The sequence below is a fragment of the Vicugna pacos genome, chromosome 23 (assembly GCF_048564905.1).
Source record: "Vicugna pacos chromosome 23, VicPac4, whole genome shotgun sequence".
Lineage (NCBI taxonomy): Eukaryota > Metazoa > Chordata > Mammalia > Artiodactyla > Camelidae > Vicugna > Vicugna pacos.
This window is the reverse complement of record NC_133009.1, coordinates 24,882,603-24,899,034: the sequence shown is the minus strand read 5'-3', so window position 1 is coordinate 24,899,034 and position 16,432 is coordinate 24,882,603. Positions and strand designations below refer to the sequence as shown.

At 36.8% G+C, this 16,432-nt stretch overlaps 1 long non-coding RNA gene across 1 annotated transcript in view; it reads left to right on the top strand.

Moving 5' to 3' along the window:
- Nucleotides 1-287: 287 nt before the first annotated feature.
- LOC116285253 (uncharacterized) overlaps nucleotides 288-16,432 on the top strand; it is a 69,067-nt gene continuing 52,922 nt past the window's right edge. Inside the window, exon 1 of the long non-coding RNA XR_012063335.1 lies at nucleotides 288-375. This is a non-coding gene — a long non-coding RNA (uncharacterized lncRNA). The remainder of the gene's footprint in view (nucleotides 376-16,432) is intronic.

Sequence of the window (16,432 nt, the reverse complement as noted above, 5' to 3'; positions counted from 1 at the left end):
GTCTACATCGTTTTCTCCACACCCTGGTCTGGTCTGGGAACTGCATTACTTAGAGGGGGCACTCCTGGGATGGAACACCAGCTTGAAAGATAAGTGGCAGGAAGAAGGAAGGCTAACCTTACTTTTGGCATTGTAAACCCCGAGCTGTGGTCTACAGCCTGTGGAAGTGGTGGTAACGGGGGGCGTCTGGCTTAGTGAGCCCCCTAGAGCCAGAGGCTAATGGATTTGGTGGCACTGGCTAGAGTCCGGTTAAATTAATTTTCCTTCTCACAGGGAAACATTCTCTTCAGCAGTGCAAGGCAGCCGTGCTGTATGTGTCCAAGTCACTTGGCAAGAGTGTGATCCTTCAGCAGAAGTCAGGGTCCCGGCTGTCAGGTGAGCTCAACTCGAATGTCTCCCAGGGTGGTGAGGCCTTATCACCACATATTCAGAAGCGAATTGAAAGCAGAGGAAACCCAGCCATTTCTTGTTGAATTCGATGGCTGTGGATAATCAAGATGATTCAAGTTCAAATTTTCCACCTCACTAGTTGATCATTCTTGTGAATAACTTAGATAATGACCCCCTCTGACTTAGTTTTTTTCTAAGTATGTGCAGACCTTGTTTTATTGTACTTCACTTTATTGTTCTTCCGAAATATTTTAGGTTTTTTTTTTTCTTCCCACAAATTGAAGTTTTGTGACAACCCTGTGTTGAGGGAGGAAGTTTAATATCACCATTTTTCCAACATTATTTGCTCATTTTGTGTCTCTTTGTTATATTTTGGTAATTCACATGATAGTTCAGACTTCTGGATTTTTATTATATTTGTTATGGTGATCTGTGATCGGTGACCTTTGATGTTACTACTGTGACTCACTGAAGGCTCAGATGATGGTTTGCATTTTTTAACCCCAAAGTATTTTTAAATTAAGGTATGTACACTGTTTTTTTTTAGACATAATGCTATTGCACACAGAATAGACTTGCAGTGTAAACATAACCTTTATATGCTCTGAGGAACCAAAAACACTTGTGCAACTCGCTTTATTGAGGTATTTGCTTTATTGCGGTGGTTTAGAACTGAGCCTGCAATCTCTCTGATGTATGCCCTTACAGTCTTTAGGCTGAATCTAAAGATGTCAAGTCAACTAAAGAGTCAGGTAATTAACTTATCATCTGAATTTGATTTCTATAGACAAGGAGTTTCAGTACACCCAAATACAAAAGCCATTGATTATTCATGTATTCGTGTTACTGTTTTTTTATAAGTAGACTATTTTTAGAACAGTTTTAGATTTATGGAAAAATTACAAAATATAGTACAGAGACCTACTGTATACTCCATACCTAATTTCCCCTATCATTGACATCTTATAGTACAGTTCACTTGTTACAAAGAATGAATGAATATTGAGAGATTACTGTTAACTAAAACTCATTGTTTATTTAGATTTCATATTAGGGTGATAATTTGCCTCATAGAATTAATTAAGAAGTGTTCTCTCTGCTTCTATTTTCTGGAAGAGATTGTAGAGTATTGATATAATTTCTTCCTTAAATATTTGATATAATTCACCAGTGAAACTATCTGGGTCTGGAGCTTTCTTTTTTGCAAATTTATTAATTATTGATTAAATTTAATGGTGATAGGTCTATTCAGAATAAGTAACCTATTTTTTCCTTGTGTGAGTTTTGGTAATTGTTGTCTTTCAAGGAATTGGTCCATTACACCTATTTGTGTGCATAGAATTGTTCATAGTGTTTCTTTATTACCTTTTTAGTGTCATGTACTTGTTCTTCATTTCTTTTTTCTTCTTCTTTTTCTACCTTCTTTGATTTTGATTGAGCGTTTTATATTATTCAACTTTTTTCTCTCTTGGGATATTGGTTTTACTTTTTAAAATTTTATGGTTTTCCTAGGTACGGTTTGCAGGTTAAATTTACAACTAACCTAAATTCATATCCTGCTTCACCTATAGTGCAGGTACCGTAAAACAATGTAACTTCAATTTTTCTCCCTGTCCATGTCCCTTAAACATTACTTTAACTCATTTCACTTGTCCATATGCTCCAATCAACCAATACATTTGTACTATTATTTTAAACGAATCTCTTTTAGGTCAATTAAGAATAAGAAAAATGAAAGGTTTTATTTTACCTTTATTTACTTCTTTCTCATGCTCTTTCTTTAGGTAAATATGTTTCTGGCTTACATAATTTTTCTTCTCCCTAAAGAATGTCTTTTAACATTTCTTGTAGGGTTCATTGCTGGCTTTGAATTCCCTAGATTTTTGTTTATCTAAGAAGATTGTCATATTTCCTTCACTTCTGAAGGATAATTTCATTGAATATAGAATTCTAGGTTGGTGGTTTTTGGTTTTCAGTACTTAAATATTTCACTTCACCTTCTTTTTCCTTGTATGGTTTCTAATGAGAAGTCCACTGCAATTCTATTCTTGTTCCTCTGTAGGTAGGATGTTTTTATTCCTTTGGCTTATTTTAAAACTTTCTCTTTGTTTCTGAAATTCTACAATTTAAATGGGGTGTGCTTATGCGTGGATATAAAAAAAAAGTTTCCTGATTGTTGTTCTCTGAGCCTCCTGGATTAATTTTAGTAAATTCTCTGCCATTATTACCTCAAATATTTTCTACTCTTTTCTCTTTCTTTTCCCTCTGGTATTCCAATTACACATATGTTAGATCTTTTGAAATTGTCCCACAATTCTTTGATGTTCTCATCTTTTTTTTCTTTTTTTTTTTTTTTTTAGTATTATTCTTTTATTCTGTCTCCATTTCAGTTTGGGAAGTGTCCATTGACTCATCTTCAAGTTCACTGATTCTTTTTTTTGTCTGTGTCCAGTTTCTGATGAGCTTATCAAAAGCATTATTTATTTCCATTTCAGTGTTTGTTTTGAAAAAGAAAAAAACCTGGCTAACATCTTAGGGACAATCCACAATAAAGAGGGACAGGATTTCTAGCATTTCTTTTAATTCTTTCTTAGAGTTTCCATCTTTCTGCTTATATTACCCGTTTCTTTTTGCACATTTTTATTTGAAAAATTAGAACTCTTAACATGTTAATCATAGTTGTTTATTTTATTTTATATATATATTTTGTTTCCCCAATCTTCTATTTTTAAAAAGATTTTTTATATTAGTAATTTTTCAGTGAAGCATAGTTGGCTTCCCATATTGTGTTAGTTTTAGGCGTACAACATAATGATTTGATATTTTTATATGCAATTTGATATTTTAAATTCTTTGCTTGGTAACTCCAAAATCTGTACCATGTCTGAGCCTGACCATGATGCTTGTTTGTCTCTTCAGATTGTGTTTTTGTTTTTTCTTTTTTTTTCTTTTTTGCCTTTTTAGCATGGTAATTGTTGTTAAAAGCCAAACATGATGTATCAGGTATTAGGAACTTAAGAGGCATTTAGTGTGAGTTTTTATGGTAAGATGGCTAGGAGCTGGGCTGTGTTTAATGTTTGCTGTATTTATAGATGACAGAAGCTTTGAATTCCTCAAGTGTCCTTATTTCTGCCCCTTCTGTTGTCTTTGGGCTTCCCTAAGAGCTCCTCCTTAAAGAACTCCTGTATCATGCAGCTCTTGCTCCTGTAGTCCAGTGTTACACCAGAGCCTTGCTAATGTGCTGGTAAGGCATGGAGGAGGGGAAGCATTCTATAAGCTCATGATTAAATCTTAAATATTTTTGTGGGGCTGTGACCCTGGGCTATTACCTTTACAAGTGTTTCTTAGTGCCACCTCCACCCTCCTTTGGTGAAGCAGAAAGGCTGGAAGGAGTAAAGTCAGGGAAACATCTCCTGCCTCAACTGCTTAGGTGGGATCATGCTCCAGCTCTTGTCCCCTGAAGAGTAGGCCATTGTTGTGGACCATGTTCTGGGTGTATTTCAAGATGGTCACTTTTCATCTCCTGCAACCAGAGCCAGGGCACATATTTCTTAGCTCTTCACCATGAGACCCTGGTAGGATTCCTGGAGGTAAAACTCACAAAAGGGTAGGGAGCTTCCTTGACTTTGGCCTCTGGGAGTTTCTCCCTCTCATGCAAGTCCTCACTACACCTCCAGAAATTCTTCAGAATTACTACCCATGGGTTTCTACCAATTTATGGCTCCAGTGGCTTTTGCTTCAATTATGCAGATCTTGGCTGTGATTCTTTGTATTCACCTGTCTCTCCCAATTTTGGGTGGTTAGTGGTTTGATTTGGGGTGCTGTTTCGCCCTACAACCTCAATTCTCTAATGGGCCCAAGAGAAGTTTTTGGTTTCTAGGTGTTTTTTTTTCCTTTTTTTTTTTCTTGTTTTAAGGATGGGAGTGATGATTTCTAAGCTCTTTACATGTTGGAGCCAAAACTGGACACATCCATGTTACTTTATTTTTAGAAGTTCTAATTACTTTAAACCCTGAGCTAAATAATACTCAACATCTCTAGGATATGGAATAAAGTTATACCTCCTTACCATATTTTGCTGTCATCTATATAAAACTTGGTTCAGAAACATGAAGTAACTTGTTCAAGCATCATCTCATGATCAGTAAGTTACTATTTTGGAGACAGAATCCCTCATCCAATGCCATTTCACTTATAACAATGTAGTGCTGCTTAAATTGAATTGAAATAAATGCAGGTCATTTAAAACATAGACACCTATATTGTATACTGATATTCAGGCCAGCAGAGTCAAGATCAGGGTTAGGGTCTCAGGTGGGAACAGAGTAATCCCACCATCTCTTCCTTCTTCCATGCCTGTTCTAGGCTTTCCCCTACTTGCTTTGCCATAGCATTGGCCCCTAAGAAGAGACTATGTGGATGAAAAGGGAGGAGTAAAAACAAAAGACTAAGGGGAGGGAAAGGTCTGTAAGAAGTGTTGATTTCTTCTACCTACAAAGAAGAGAGAAAAAGTAGCTTGGAAAACAGGCCTCCCCACTCTTGAATCCATCTTGATGATGTCTTAGGGTGCCCTTGCCAAAAAAACAAAAAAAGCGTTATATGAATGGGCACATCCTTCACTGGGATATGAACATATGCTTAGTCCCTTCAGTCAATATAGCATAACCATCTCTGGTGTCAGACTATCTGAATTTAATCCTGGCTCCCCCATCTACTTGCTGTGTGACTTTGGGCAAGTTACTTGAACTCTCTGTGCCTCATATCCCTCATTGATAAAATACTCCTCAAAATTTTCTTGTATGGTTTAGATGAATATGTCCATATCTATATATCTATATCTGTTAGAACAGTGCTTGCTATGTAGTAAGTACTCAATAAATGTTAACTGTTAACCACTCCTTCTCCATTTTGTGTACTTCAGCCCTATCTGTATGAGATGAGTTTAGTGATTTTTTTCTCCAGGACTTACTCTTAGCTTTCCTGACCATAAATATATAACCACAGGTTAGGGAAAGAGGGATGATTTTTTGGTCAGCTTTATATCTCACTTGAACTACTGGCATATAAATTTAAATCCAACTTCAGACTTCTACGGGTTTTGCTAATTTACTGAGTCCAGCAAATAACTCCTTGTGCCTAGTGCCTGCAGGGTGTGGTTCAAGATGCACCTTTGTGGTTTGGCATTGGCTCCCCTGATAAAATCCTTCCACTCCCTACCTACTCACCCTTCTTTTATATGAAATTATATTCTTTAGCCATTATATTTCATGTAATTGTGCCATTTAGTTTTGAACCTATGCCCAGAGATCTGTGGGCAGTGGGTATGTTTAAGAAATCTAATAAATGAAGGGAAATAAATGTACAAGAGTGCAAAGTAAATGGGCCAATACTATTCACTGAAAAACCCCTGAGTGACTGCCTGCTTGCTAGAACAGAAATAGTTTTAGAACAAGTCAGTAATGTAAACAAAGTTAATGAAAACATTTTGGTTAGTGAATACAGTGGGTGTATGCTTTCTACCTTTCTCCTAGGTCTTTGCTACATAAGAGGAGTCTCCTGACCCTCTTCTGGTGGATAGATGGACTCAACCAGAAGCCAAGGTAGATCAGCCTTTGCTCCTCTCAGCTCTCAGGCAGCCAAGGCTATGTGAAGGCTGTAGACTGACTTAATTTTCTTTTATGAGCTCCTTAGAGAAAGGTAATGTGCATAGTGAGTCTACAAAAATGGGGGAGCTCTCAATCTGCTTATAAATCTGTCTTTCCTTTGGTTGATTTTGTTCCTGGATGTGCCTTGGTACTGCTTCCTTCTTGACTTAATTAAGTGGCTCGCAGAGAAGCTGATCGTATGCATACACTTTTCCCCAGTTGGCCACACCAGCATCAGAAGTAACACATACCTGTGTCGTTCATTCATTTCACTAATGGACTTTAAAAAAACAAACAAACAAACCTGCTATCTTCTGCAGTAAGTGGTGCTGGGAAAACCGGACAGCTGCATGTAAAAGAATGAAATAAGAACATTCTCTAACACCATATACAAAAATAAACACAAAATGGATTAAAGACCTAGTGTTAAGATGGGAAACTATAAAATGCCTAGAGGAAAACATAGGCAGAACACTCTTTGACATAAATCAGAGCAATATTTTTGTGAGTCTGACCCCCAAAGCAAAGGAAATAAAAGCAACAATAAACAAATGAGACCTTATTAAACTTAAAAGTTTTTGCGCAGCAAAAGCAACCATCAACAAAACAAAAAAATAACCTAATAAATGAGAGAAAATATTTGCAAATGATATGACTGATAAGAAGTTAATATACAAAGTATATGAACAGTTCAGGGCCAAGCTGGTGGATAGAAAGACCCTGAGCTCACCTCCTTTCATGAGCACACTAAAATCACAACTATTTACAGAACAACTATCAATGAAAAGGACTGGAGCATACCAGAAAAAAATGTTCTACAACTGAAGACATAAACAAAGAACTCCCATAAGATGAGTAGGAGGGACAGACTCATGATGTAATCAAATGCCATACCCCCCCAGGTGGGTGACCCACAAACTGGAGAATAACTATATTGCAGAACTTTTCCCACAAGAATGTGAGCTCTGAGCCCTACATCAGGCTCCCCAGGCTGGGGGTTTGGCAATGGGAAGACAGCCCCCAAAACATAGGCCGATAGGGCTTTATTGTGGGAGCCGCACAGGAGTAGGGGAAATAGAGATTTCACTCTTAAAGGGCACGCACAAAATCTCATGTGCACCAGGACCCACAGCAAAAGCATAAACATAGACTCAGGTGTGGTTGAAAGGGACTTGTTACAAATAACAAAAGCCTCTCATTGTAAGAAGATATGGCATACACACACACACACACACACACACACACACACACACACACACTGGAATACTACTCAGCCATAAAAAATAATGAAATTCGCCATTTGCAACAACATGGATGGACTCGGAGGGTATTAAGCTAAGTGAAATAAGTCAGACAGAGAAAGACAAATATTGTATGATATCACTTGTATGTGGACTTTAAAAAAATACAACAAACTAGTGAATCTAACAAAAAAAGAAACAGACCCACAGATATAGAGAAAAAACTATTGGTTACCAGCAACGAGAGGAAAGCAAGGAAGGGCAATAAAGGGGTCGGGGGATTAAAAGGTACAAACTATTAAGTATGAAATAAACTACAAGTATATATTGTACAACACAGAGAATATGGCCAATATTCTATAATAACTATAAATGGGGTATAACCTTTAAAATTGTGAATCACTGTATTGTACACCTGTAACTCATATAATATTGTGCATCAAATGTATTTCAATAAAAAACACTATCTAGATAATAAATAGGAGGAATATTTAATAATAGGTTTATTTATTTCGTTGGTGTGACCCCTGCTGAGGAATAGCTGTGCCTTATATTCTAAGAGTACTTTGCACTTAGCAAAGAACATTCATACATGCAATGGTGCAAAGAAAAGAGCTTGGAAATGATAGATATATACCTGGTTCAAATCCCATCTTCTCTCATTGCTGGTTTTGTAATGTGAGGCAAATCATTCTTTCTGAGCCTCAGAGTTCCTTAAATAGCACAGGTTTGAACAGCATGGGTCCACTTATATGTGGACTTTTAAAAATAAAATGTATTACAGTATCACACAATCCAGGGTTGGTTGCATCCAAAGATGCAAACCACGGACATAGAAGGTCACCTGTAAAGTCAGGTGGATTTTTTTTTCAGCTTAGGGATTGGCACCCCTAACCTCCACTCTGTTCAAGGGTCAACTGTGTAACATTCTTATAGAAATGTGTGCGGAATGTATTACAAAATATCTGTGTAAACACTTTGTGAAGTACAAAGTGGTGTATAAATATAAGTTGTGATTAATCTTTTCAACCATATCATCAGGTAATTGAGGCGAATATTTTTATCCCCGTTAGAAAAGGAGAAAACTGAGCAGAGCAATCTCTGTTTGTGCCCTTACTCACATGCCTTTGTTCTAGGTGGGGAGTTATCTGCGGCTGGTTTTCCTGCACGAGGTCAGCTTCTTGGGTCGCCTCTCTGTGTGAGAGTGGCCTCTGACTTCCAGGCAGGCCAGAATTGTAGCAGAGCTAACATTTCAGGAGCAGCCTCCAATTAGTGACAGACAGGAGTAGGTGTGTAAATACCACAGCTCCCACGCCCATTGATGGGACAATTCTGAGCTGAGTTCTACACAGTCTCACAGAGAGGCTTGGGTGGGGTGGGACGGACCAGCAGTGCCTTCCCTGTCCCACTTCACTAGCTCATGATGCTTCCGGGATCACCCCTCCCACCACCACCACCTCAAATAAGTTACTTGCATCAAAATCCTTGTCTCCGATCTGATTCTGGGATGACCCATATAAGGCAGTGAGACTTTCAGAAGTTTAGAACTTTATACACAATCACACAGCACTTGAGGGGCGGAGGTGTTATGAGCATTTTCTGCTTAAACACATTACAGTTTTATTATGAGAGTAAATATGCAGGATCCTAAGAAACAACTTTATTTGATGTTTTATGGAAAAATGTAGTGATTATTGAGGGAAAAAAACCTTTTTTCCCCCTTTATCTATAGATTAATAAAGCATATTTTGAAAAAGCAGGCACAGAAGTACAAATCTTTAGGTGAATAGGTGAAAGTTGCACAGCCAATAAAAATGAGATATGGGAGGCAAGGGTGGAAAATGCGTTTATATTTTTAAAATTCTGCAACTATAGACATAAATTTCCAAACAAGTATCTTTATACTAAGAAGAACAATAAAAGAAGAGCATTTAAGTTAACCAAAGCAGAGAAGGCAGAAATGTTTCAGTTTTTGTCCTTCCGTCCTTCCTTCCTTCCTTCCTTCCATCCTTCCTTCGTTCCTTCTTTCCGTCTTTTTCTCTTTCTTTTTTCTAATTTGGCATTCACTTGCTTAAGTTTAAATTGACACTTAAGTTTAGGGGGCAGCTACTAAGAACTCATTTAACAGCTCACAATACATTCCTGTCTCAGGCTTACACACCACTCAACTCTGTGTACTGGAAAACTAGAAGATGCAGTAACAGAATCGTTTCAATAATTATCAACTTACTATGAAAATTTGGAGAAGTGCCAGAAGTTCTACACGTAAATCTGTAATGTAGGAACTATGGACAAATACATTTGAATTTTTTAGATAAAAAAAAATCCTAAAATGGATTATTAGATAGTTTTTTTCAAAATATTGAGATAAAAGGAATTGGTCATCACAGGAGCCGGGAAAAGTTCACTGGAACAGTTTATTACAATTAACCTTATTTTGAATTTGTGATTGTGTTGTCAGATACAAATTAGGGGTATGTTTTGTGTGGTACATACTGCTTTGTGTATGTTGATTTGCATCTTTGTGTTGATTTGCAGCTTTGTTTATTGATTTGGGTATTAAATAAAAAAATGCCAACTGATTGGCATTCTCACTTGCTGGATTCAGAACTCATCAAATATGTCTTCAAGCTTATTGTTGAAAGCAGGATTGCTATTTTTGCTATCATTGTTTTGGAACGGTGAAGGTTGTATGATTTTGGTGTCAGGCCTTTGTTCAGATACTGGCTTCAGTGCTTTCTGGGTAAATCATGAAACTCCTATTTTCCTCAGCTACAAAATAAGAAGATTAAAAAAAAAAGGCCCAGCTATTACTTAGTGTTCTTTCAATGATTAGATGAAATAAAGGGCATCAAAGAACTTTATAAATTAGAAAGCCTTATATAAATGATAGTGATTATTGCATTTGAGCATAACAGTGTTTAACTTTCCAATCATTATAAGAAAACCCTAAATCCAATATACATCTCTGCTTGCTTGTTTGTGTTGAAGTAAAAGTACAAACTATTCTCTTTCTTTACAGAGACGTTAACACTTGGCTAAATAAAAACCCAACCCATTTTTAGATTATGTACAAAATTACTTGGACTTGTTGTTTTATGGAAAGGCTGCCAAGACAAAGGGTCAGCAAACTGCAGCCCGTGAATGTCTTCTAAATAAAGTTGTGTTGGAGCACAGCCATGCCCATTCATTGATGTGTTTATTCTCTGTCTTTGCTTCTGAGCTACAATGTCCGAGTGGAGTACCTGTGACAGAGACCTTATGGCTCACGAAAGCTAAAGTATTTACTATCTGACCCTTTATAGAAAATATTTGCTAACTCCTGGCATACACTTTAGTGTATACGTAATGTGATACAGCTATCTATATCCACACACACACACACACACACACACACACACACACACTTGAGGATATGTTTAAGCAAAGATACGCAATTTTGGAGTTTACAAATTAAACTAATCAGAAAAAGAGCTCAAATATTATAGACAGGCTGCACATTTTATCTGTTAAAGTCACAAGAGACTCAATGTTTGTAAGCTTATAGTCAGAGATCATCACACAAATATCATGACCTGGGAGCATAAACTGAAAAATGTCATTGGTGTTGGAATTCAAGGAGTTGGTCTGAAGGACCACTTGGGAAGACTCTGAAGAGAAACTGAGTGTGCTTTGGGACTTCTTGGCTGAGATTTTCCTGTTTAACTTTGATGAAACTGCTGGACCAGTGCGCTCATGAATCCAATCATTTGTGAGAGCTTAGGAAATTCTCTCGGCAGCTTCCAGAATCTACAAGCATTATGCTGTTGAAAATAAGTTACTTGCAAAAATAGTTGCTTTGTGCTAAGAGCCTGGCATACTGAACTTTGTGTAGCAGTTCAGCTTAGTTGTACTTCAAAAAGGCAGCTGCCTTTACTAAATAAACTAGGAGCCAATGTCATCCTTTGCTCCCAATTTACACTGAACCCAAACATTTTTTAAGAAGTTTCAAAATAATTCAGTGCATTTCCAAAAGCATTGTCAGGCAAGCAGGCTACTCTGATTTCTGGTTCATTGGTCAAGGCTAAATGAAGACATTAAAAAAAGTATTTCCTAAGATTTTTGAACTGGCCGGAGATGGTGGTCTGGAATAATGATAGGAGCTTAGCCATAATGAAATTTTTAATGGTGGATTCTGCTCTATAAGTTCGAGATGGTGAATTGCTAAATTATGATAATAAAACCCTTTTTAATTCTTTTTTCCCCATTTAAAAAATTGAAATATAGTTGACTTACAGTGTTATATTAGTTTGTGTATACAGCATAGTGATTCAGTTATATATATATATATTCTGTTTCATTACAGGTTACTACAAGCCATTGAATATAGTTCCCTGTGTTATACAGTAAGACCTTGTTGTTTATCTATTCTGTACACAGTAGTTTGTATCTGCTAATCCCAAACTCTTAATTTATCCTTCCCTCCTCTCCCCTTTGGTAACCATAAGTTTATTTTCTATGTCTATGAGTTTGTTTCTGTTTTGTAAATAAGTTCATTTGTGTCATTTTTTAGATTCCACATATAATTGATATCATATGATATTTGTCTTTCTCTCTCTTATTTACTTCAGTTAGTATGATAACTCTAGGTCCATCCATGTTGCTGCAAATGGCGTTATTTCATTCTTTTTTATGGCCAAGTAGTATTCCATCACACACACACACACACACACACACACACACACACACACACACACGCATATACCATATCTTCTTTATCCAGTCATCTGTCAATGGACATTTAGGTTGCTTCCATGTCTTGTCTATTGTAAATAGTATACATAAATTGTAAACAAAAACTCATAACTTTGAATTCATTATGTATTTCGGGGAGGGTGGATAAATATTTGATTAACTTTTAAGTGTATGAGTTTTGTGTGGGTGAGAAAAAATTATGTATCAGGACGCCCATCTACACTGTTTTTGATGTGTGGGATGCACTGAATAAGTATAGGAGGGGAAAAAAGGACAGCCTGAAGGAGTGAGTAGAAAATGACATGAACTAGTCTGGAGAAATACATATGAGCTTAAGTTGAGCCTGGATAAAGTATGTATACTCTAGAATTTGGAACATTTGTGATTATTTATGTCAGTGTTTCCAATTTTGACCCCATTTTGTAGATGAAAAACTGAGGACAATGAGGTGATTTTGCTACAGTTTCTAGTAACAGCACGTGTGAGAACCTGACCCTAAAGTTTAGTGCTGTTTCTTCTACACCACATTCCGAAGCTAACTGAGCAGGAAGGTGCCTGAAGGAATTCAGTTAGTGGGGCGTGAACTGAAGGAACCATTGTGAATTAAATGAATGCGGCCAATACTCAGGAAGCTTGACTGAGTTCTGAGGAAATGACAGATTGAAATGTTCTACGAGGAAAGTTATTGCTGTATTAGAAACAATGTGGGTAATTTTATGCTAGTGACTGATTGAAACTGGGAGATTTTTTTTGTAACTTTAATTAGCAAGTTCTTAACAGGCTAAATGCAAATAGAAACGCTAATCAACATGTCTGACATCCTAGAACCTGTCGAAACCCTGTCAGGAATGTGGCCCCTGGAGCTCTTGACAGAGAGGCAGTGAATGAATGAATGACACAGACTGACAGGGTTAGGGTGTCAAAGAACATGGACTTTTTAGAGATTGATTTTTAAATGGAAGAAAAGAGATAATTGCAATGACACTTGGGATCGGTGTTGGGGGACTTAGAGTATAATCTTCATTGAATTTAATTTATCAGTCTTATTATAAGTGAACAAATAATTTCACACGCATTTATCAATGGTGGTGAGTCCATGTCTAACTTACGCAGGAAGATCTGGTTCCTGTCAAGATGCTACCCTTTCCCCAAAAGTAATCCTGAAGAAAAGATTATAAATAAATAGAATGAAGGAATAAAACCAACCAACAGATTTTAATAAACCTCTGAGGGGACAGAAGACCGCTTGTGCTGGTGCAGGTCAGTTGCAGCCAGAGGATGAATGTATCCTAAGGTGGTTAGTGAAGCTTTTTCTCTTCTGCTCTCGTTTCCTCCACTCACTGCAGAGATAGATGACCCCAGGTAGTAGCAGGGCAGCAGAAAAGGATTGCTGGGGGAGGAATTCGTGAAAACAGGTGCTGGCTGACAAGCTTACCTTATCCCTACCCTTCAGACTCACGGGGCTCACAGACTAAAACCTTCTCCCTAGTACATCTTGCTCTTGAGGTTCAAGGAGGAGTCCCGACCAGAGGAGCTGCCTGATCAGTTGGCTACAAATTAGAGTAATTCACATCACTTTGGTGGTACCTAGGCTTTCTAAACTGGGACTTAGTCTCTCTTTTTTAACTTGTCTAAACTGGGCAGAGCAGCTGGTACTCTCATGGAAAAATGAGCTCTAAGCCCCAGATAACTAGACACCAGAGCGCTACATATATCCTGTGAGATAGAAACATTAGTAAAAGTGGACTAAGAATTTAAAACAAATATGATAAAAATACTTAAGCTTCCAAGAGAATAAATATTAGCTGTAAGACAAAATGATAATAAAACAATGGAGATATAAAGTATAAGTTTCAATGAAGAAAAATATATGGGATACAACTGAAAAATAAATTAATAAACTGGAAGAGTAAATTGAGAAATTCTTTTAGAAAACAGCAGAATGTATAAAGAAATAGAAAACAAACATATAAACAAATTAAAAAAGCCGATAGTTACAGCAGATGGAAGTACAAGTGCCAGTATCTCGTAATAAGATACCCAGAAGAACAGTGAAGACATATGGAAGGAAATAATCTGAAGAAATAATAGACATAAATTACTCATACTTAAAAAAAGAGGAAGACCTCAGATTGAAAGGGCTAATGGATTGCCAAACATGAAAGGAAAGGACAACCCACATCTACGCATATTATGATAATATATAAGAACATGAAGTACAAAGAAAAAATTCTACAAACCTCCAGGGAGAAAGTGAAGATCACCTAAAAAGAAACAAGAATCAGACTGATATCAGATTTTTCAATAGCAACACTGGATGCAAGAAGACAATGAAGTAATATTTTTAAAATATTGAAGGAAATTAACTTTGAATAGAGAGTTTTACATCAAGCAAAATTGCCACTCAAATGTGAGGGGCAATGAAAAACATCTCCAGCCATGTAAAACCTCAAAAAGTTTGTCTTATGAAAGTACACATTGAAAATATATTTTGGAAAAGTACTTATCTGAGAAGAGAAACACATTCAAAAGATTGTGCAAGAGATATGCTGAAAGTAAGAATGATAAAATGTCTTGGGATGCTAGGCAATGTTAACATGGGACGGGATATGGATAGTAGAACACTAAGGGGCAATGTGAGTCTGTCAGGCCATTTTGCTGTTTAGGAAGAAGGCACAGATCCTGATAGGCTGGTTTTATTACTTTGCTAGGGCTGCCATAACAAAGCGCTACAGACTGGGTGGCTGAAACAACAGAATTTCATTTTTTTTCAATTTTGGAAGCTATGCATCTCAGATCAAGATGTCAGCAGGTTTGGTTTCTTCTGAGGTCTTTCTCCTGGCTTGTATGTTGCCAACTTCTCGCCACGCCCTTAAATGGTATTCCCTCCATGTGTAAGAATGTCTGTGTCCCAGTTTCCTCTTCTTAAAAGGACACCAGTCAGATTGGATTAGAGCCTACTCTAATGACCTCATTTTACCTTCACTACCTTTAAAGACCCTATCTCCAAGTAGTCATATTCTGAGGCACAGGAGGTTAAGGCAATATCATATGAATTTTGGGAGCCCACAATTCATCCTATACCACTGATATTCTCCCAGCACACGTCCACAAGCATGTTAGCGAATACATATGATTTCATTTCTCTAGAGTAGATATCTAGGAGAGAAACTGTGGGGTCATATGATAAGTGTATATAACTTTTCAAGAAACTGTCAAAAATATTCTGGTTTCTACACATAATTGCCACATTTGGCGTTGTCATTCTTTTTTGATATCGCCATCTTAGTAGGTGCAAAGTGGGATCTTGTTGTTTTAATTTACGTTATCCTGATGATTAATCCTGTTGAGCAGCTTTTCATATGCTCAGTAGCTCTTCATATAAATATTATTTGAAGAAATATATATTCAAATGTTTGCTTGTTTAAAACTTAGGTTGTTAATCTTATTATTATTGAATCGAAAGTTTTCTTTATATGGTCTGAACACAAGTCCTTATCAAATATATGATTTGCAAATATTCCCTTTCATTCTGTGACTTGTTTTCTCATTTTCTTAATGGTTCATTTGAAGAATGAAACTTTTTTAATTGATAAAGTCAAAATTACCAATTTTTTTTCTTATATGGCTTATAGTTTTAGCATCATATCTAAGAACTTTTTAACCTAACATAAGGTCATGGAAATGTTCTCTTATGCTTTCTTCTAGAAGTTTTATAGTTTAAGACATTATATTTAGGTCTGTGATCCATTTGAGTTAATTTTTTTTGTATGGTGTGAAGTAAGGGCTTAAGTTCTTTTTATTGCATGTGGATATTCAATTATTCTAGCATTGGCTATTGAGTAGCTTATCCTTACCCCATTAAGTTGCCCTGGCAGTTTCACTGAAATTCAATTAACTGTAAATTAAAAGTTTACTTCTGTGCTACTGATGTATGTGTGCGTGTATGTATATATATATATATACATATATATATATATACACACACACATGTATGTGTATATATATATAAAATCTATCTTTATGGCAGATCATATTGTCTTGACTAATGTAGCTTTATTGTCGTGTGAGATAGGATTGACATACCTAGAGGTAGGGTGGTGGGTGAGGAAGTTTTAAGTTAGGGAATAGAAGAGGTGGTGTGCACCTCTCTCTCTCCCTCTCTCTCTCTCTCTCTCTCTCACTCATTCTCTCTCACTCACTCTCCCTTCCCCTGAATCTCAGTAATCCAGTCACAAAAGTCTAGACCTTGGATTGGCTTAGGCTCTGTCCTAGACTGTTGATAAACTGGCTTGGGTCTTAGAGAAAGGAAAGAGTGTAACTTTGGTAGCAGTAAGTCAAAAAAAGACATGGGGACAGGGCACCTAGTATAGGAAATGGTTGCTTTCTCATGTTGGGAAGGATGAGGGAGGACCACATCTC